We start from the raw sequence: 6,545 nt of genomic DNA, 5'->3' as shown, positions 1-6,545 counted from the left end.
TAATGATAATTTCTAATTTGCTGGCAATTTTGCTGGTTACTTTAATCCGGTCCGGTTTTTCTTGTAATTGCACTTCAAGTTTTTCCTGGGATATACAACTTACTCAAAGGGTTCAAGAAAAAAAAAGCAGGCTAGTCGGTATAAAGTGTTAAATTGGGTCACTACCTAATTGTTACATATATCCCTTATCTATCGTCCTTATAAAAAAAGAAGGATCCTTTTCATTTTGAAATCTGTTTCAAGGGTCTTTCGCAAGTTATGTTTCATTTTGTTTTTAAATATCTGGCTGTTTGTACACTATTCTTCATCAACAGGCTAGGTTATTGCGAGATGAAATGGGATATATTTTTTTGTAAGGTCGCATAGAGTTATCGGTTCTACTGTTCTAGATAAAGGATATCACAACAAAAACATTACTGTTAAAAAAAGAGCCAAGTTCTCCTATGTTGAAATTATGCTAGCACAACAAATACTGAAATGTAAAAGTGTACAAAGTTCTAAAGCTTGGCTTTAAATTTGTATAAATAAAATTTTGGTTGTTAACTTGGCAATTTAACTTTAAATTACCGATTTTTAAAGCTATTTGAAAAATTGCCAAGTAAACAACCAAAATTGTATTTATACAAATTTAAAGCCAAGCTTTAGAACTTTGTACACTTTTACATTTCAGTATTTGTTGTGCTAGCATAATTTCAACATAGGAGAACTTGGCTCTTTTTTTAACAGTAATGTTTTTGTTGTGATTTCACTTCTTTTTGCAAGGTTTTGCTGTAGAAATTAAAATCTCTATAATTGATGAAAATTCAGATAAAATGGGCGGTACCACACCCCTTGTCTAAAATTCTCAAATTTTAAATTTTTTCTTTTGTAATAACTACCAGATCTACCATTTTACCAAGTTTCAAGATTCTACGATAATCAGAAGTGCTCTAAAATACTTGATGTAAATTAAGCGAAAATGGGCGGTTACCACGCCCCCTGGCGAAAATTCTCAAATTTAAAATTTTTTTCTTTGTATAAACTACCAGTTATACCATTTTACTAAGTTTCAAGATTCTACGATAGTCAAAAGTGCCCTATAATAATTGATAAAAATTCGGCGAAAATGGGTATTTGCCACGCCCCCTGGTTGAAATTCTCAGGTTTTAAATTTTTTTCCTTAATATAAACTACCAGCTCTATTATTCTACTAAATTTCAAGATTCTACGATAGTCAGAAGTGCTCTATAATAATTGATGAAAATTCGGTGAAAATGGGCGGTTACCACGCCCCCTGAATTGAAAATCTCAAATTTTCGATTTTTTCCTTTGTATACACCATAAGTCCTATCACCATGTAAAATTTCAAGTTTCTACGATAGCGGGAAGTTCTCCATAATTTTGATGATCTGTCAGTGAGTCAGTGAGTCAATGAGTCAGTTACGGTTTTCGCGATTTTTGAAGTTTTATATCTCAGAAACTACTCATCGTAAGAAGCTGAAATTTTGTGAAGAATTTGGGTTCGGCCAGCTCAACAAATGTAGCGAGTTTGAAATCTCTGGCATATTTGGTGTGGAAGTTAGATTGGGGACGAAAATGGCCGGAGTTGTTTCCAGTAAATAAGGGTGTAGTGCCAAAGTTGCTAGAGAACTTGGCTGGGCACTACCGTGCCCCTTGATATAACAAATGAGAAGGACGTGACCCAATTTAACACTCAATACACTCTCCTAGAACAATGAAAGTACTCAAAAGTGCATGAAACCAAATACCCCATTATAAGACTACTTATAGAGGAAATTAAGCTACGGATTTTTGACGTGGACTTGAGGTTAAACGTCCGGCGGCGTAAGGCCGCGATCAAAACGTCTGGGATCGAAATATTTGTAATCCTGAGAGCGACCAACGAATGAGCGATTGAACAAACAAATGAAATTTTATGTAATTCTCAAGAAATTTTTTTTTAGCAAAAACTGCAAAGCTTTTTTTTTTTTGGTTTAATTTAAAAAAAAAATGTATTTTAATTTCTAATGTCGTTTTCTTTCACTCAAATGAGAGTACCCTTTTAGTACTTATTTTTGCACTTTTGAAGGTTTTGTGTTCTTTGACGCCACAAAAGTGTAAAAAAAAATTACTCCGGGGTAATTTTAGTACTACGGAGTACCCCGGATTTACTCCACATTTTTAGTCAGATTTACACCGATTTGCACACGGACTTGCACACACACTTATGAATTTGAAGTTTGACATTTTAAAATTTTGTTTGAAAATTGAAAAATGCGAAAATTTTTTCTTTCAAACTCTTTTGTTATTAACAAAAACAACCATTATGAATATATTTTCTACTGTATTATATTCCGCCATATATATTTCTTCTATTTTTTCGTTAATTCTTCGCTTTTTCCAAAATGAAATTGAAAACCGAATAAAAAAAATTTTCAGCCAGTGTTCTTCATCAAAAAAAAAAAAATCCTGTGCCATATAACAAAAAAATCCCATTTTTTTATGCGTTGATGGGATATTTTTATTTTACAATTTATAAAATCGAACTAAGGGTGTGTGTCAATTAGGGTGAACAAACCGATCAGAAGCATAGTGAAAAATATACCAAAAGTAAAACTAAGTCCGCTTCTACACGAAGACGCAAAGAGCGAGACGCACATAAGAGCAAGGGAGAAATAAAGTTCGAAAAAAAGGGAAGGAAGATTTTCTACCGTGAGTCTCCGGTAAAAAATTGTGTGACTCTTTTTGACGTTTCCCTTTGATCTTGTTCTTTTTTTTGCTGTTCTGCTTTATTTTATTTCGTCGATTGCGGAATCTTCTTCGTCGGTCGTGTATTGTTTGCGTGTATAGTAATGTTTTTAATTTATTCAGAGCAAAGGAGAAATCGATCATTCTCTCTCCCTTGTTCTTAAGTGCATCTCGTGCGTCTACGTCTTCCTGTAGAAGCTGTCATACGAAAACAAGAACAAAATAAAACCAAAGAAAATAACTGTCAGATTTGCGTCTTCAAAAAAATAATACGTGTAGAAGCGCGTGACGCAGCGAAACAAAAATCAAAAGGAAATTTAAAGATGATTTCTGCGCCTTCCGTCTTCGTGTATTATGCTTCATAATGTTATTAATAGCTGTGTTTTTTTGTTTATCTGTATAGATTTTGTGCAAAAAAACGACATCGAGATTTTTGAAATCCATGCAAACATTTGGCACCACTGTACATATACTTTGGCAGCTGTCTGTCAAAAATGTTGCTTTTTTTTTTTTTTTACTTTAACTCCGAAGTGGGAAGGCCATTACATCCATGTTGGATGCAAACAAAAATTTTCATATGGCCATGGCATCCATGTTGGATTCAAAAAAATTGTTTTTTTCACAAAAAAACCAAAAATTATCTGTATATTCTTAGATACATTTTAAGACCATGACCATTAACATTAGTTGCGTCGTTCTTGTGTTATAAGCGTTTGAAGGTAGCCATATTGATTTTTTTTCGATTTTTTAAAAATCAAATGTGAAAACTTTTTTATTATTATTTCTAATTTTTCGAAAAAATCTAATATAGATAAACAAAAAAACACACCTAATATTAATTTTTCTTTTCAATTCATAAAATGTTTTACCTAGGCCTGTTATCACTATTTTTTTCAAGGAAATTATCCATTTTTGCCTTGTCACACACACAACTACAAAAAAAAAAATTACTCTCTTTATGTTCTTTCACTCCAGAAAAAGGAGTAGAAATTTAGAGTACTCCTTAATAGAGTGAAAAAAAACGACATAAAATTAGAAAAATATGAAAAACAAATTGGTCATTACGAATTAAAAATTGATCGTAAGAATAACTTGTTTTCTCATATTTAGCCGAGTTTAGAAATTAAAAATGTACTTTTTTTTTTAAATTTAAACCTCAATTCAGCTTCCTATTATTTAATCTTTTTCTATTTTAATTTTGGTTGAGAATTATTAAATTTTATTTGTTCGTTCATTTGCTCATTCATTGGTCATATTCATGTGCACAGTGCTTAAGACTATTTGGAGTAGGATCTTTGGTGCTAATGCTCGTGTTGTAACTACTTTTTGACTTTATGGTGCATCACATATCATCCACAAGGAGCCAAGCAGCCAATTTCTCCGATGTTTTAATTAAGTCATGCACATAAGGCATGAAACTGTTTGAAACTTGTTTAGTAAACAAATAAAATTAGATTGAAAAAAAAAATTAAAAACAAAATCTTTAGGGTATCGCTATGTTGCAAATACCATTTATAGATAGGGTAAGGTGGTATAAGAGTGCGCATTTTAGACAAAATACCAAATAAAACAATAACAAAAAGAATTTAACTACTTTTTTTATATATAGTTTTTAGTTTATAATCAAAGCAACGAAAAAACTTAAAACTGGTAACAAAAATGTATTAATTCAAAAGTTATAAACAAAATACCACATTAGGAAATTTGCGCACTCTTATACACACTATTGTGTAAGAGTGCGCGGCTTAGTTTGTAAGAGTGCGCAGCTGCGCACAGGTGTAAGTTCGCACAAAAGTCGCAAATAAAATTGCCTATCTTTAAATAAACAGAGTATTTTTCAACCCATCACTCCTTGCATGAGGAACAATCAATTTAGTCTTCGATTACTGGTTCCGAGAAAATTTCAATATTTCCTAGTTACTCTCATTCGCTTGTTTTTTGTAAAACTTTTATTTGGTTTCTTTTTGGTTGGAATTGCTTTTTCTAGCTGCTGTTTGCTGGTATATGGACAAATGCCAGTTATTTTAAAGCCTTGGATAGCATTTACTGCTCCTATAACCCGCGCACTCTTATACATCATCATGGTGCGCACTCTTACACGCTCAGACATGTAATCGAAGAATATATATATATTTCACAATGCACTTTATGACCAGTCTTACGTGTTCCTCAAATGTTTCTTTTTGTCGACTTTTTAATGTCCCATACTTTGTTTATTGTTATTTTTTGTTGTTAAGCGGAAAATTTAATTTGTTTGGCAAGAAATATTGGAAAAAAAAGTGCTAAAAAACTTAAACTTAACTAGCACCTCTGTTTACAAACACATTTGCATGAAATTTTGACAGCAGATCAAACTCATTTAGATCTTTCCAAAATAAGTGCATTCAGTCTTATATTCCCTTTCAAACCGTAGAAAATGGCCTTGCGCACTCTTATCAACCGCGCACTCTTATACCATCCTACCCTACTTAGCCTTATTTGATTTTCCAATTTCTGTGTATGTTTTTTTTTTTTTTTTTTTTTTTAATTATTCGATAAAACTACAATCCTAGACATCAATTAAGTAGCCTTATCATTTACTATACATTGTATGTAGGCAACTGAGTAACAAACACAACGGCAACATGAATAACTTCAAAACAAAAAAAAGATGAGTACCTATTTTGATGAATTGGAATTTGTAATTTGACATTTTTATTTGCAGAAAAATAATTGAAATTCTTCTGATGTGACTTTTTAGAAAAGCAGTGTTTTATTGTCCTGATTGACTAACACACTTTAGTTTGGTAATTTTTTTATCGGATAACAACAAATTACAAGCTTATACAGGAAAACTTATGTCAATCAACCTTGGTGTTATCACAGTTTTTTTTTTATTGCAATAAAACAATAAAATTAGTTTTTTTTTTTACTCAAGCAAAGTACTTTAATGATTTATAATCTCTGATTCAAAATTTGTTGCATTCTTCTTAATGTTTTCCTGCGATTTCAATCTTTATAAATCGTCATGGAACAAAGTTTGTTGATAAATTTATTATTATTAAAATAATTCACCATAGAAACATTTTTAACGCTTTGTTGTATCATTTCTATTTAAATACATGATCTGATTGGAATATAGGAGATCATAAACAAAACTAAAAATTCGAGATATAAAATTAGTTCTCTCATATCTAGTTAACATCCACATGAAAATTTAAATGCTTTTTTTGATTAATTTCACAATTTATTAGTTTAATTTCTACTAGGCTACTTCGAACTTAAGCCTAGTACATACTTGTGAAGCAAGTCGTGAAGTGAATTCATATACCTAACTTTTTTTTTGTTTCAAAATAATTTTTTTCGAAAAAAATATAGGAAGAGTAGATTCACGAGTGAAAGAGATTCCCGTACATTTTTCACGTGAACTAACTTCACGCCGTGAAGCAAAACTCTAAAATTTTGTTTTCACCACGAAAGCTCACAGGAACGTTCACGGATGACAAACAATTTTGTTTAATCATCTCTAAAACACCTCTCTTTTGAGTTTCAGAATATGTTAAAGTTGTGAAACAAATGTTTTTTTTAAGAAATCTTAATCAACTGAAAATGGGTAAATGGGTACTGTACAGCAATTTTTTTATAATATTTTTAAAGTGAAAACTTCTTTAGTATCGTAGTGATTTGAAACAAGATGAAACAAATAAGCGACAGGAAAAATCAATTGATTATAATTTAGTTTTAATATACTGTAGATAAGTAGATAGATAAACTGTAAGGCTAGGCGCACACATGCGATTTTAGTCGCGCGATTATTCAGTCGCAAAAATGGATCACAA

This window comes from Episyrphus balteatus, chromosome 1, assembly GCF_945859705.1.
Source record: "Episyrphus balteatus chromosome 1, idEpiBalt1.1, whole genome shotgun sequence".
Classification (NCBI taxonomy): Eukaryota; Metazoa; Arthropoda; class Insecta; order Diptera; family Syrphidae; genus Episyrphus; species Episyrphus balteatus.
Note: the sequence above shows the minus strand (reverse complement) of the source record.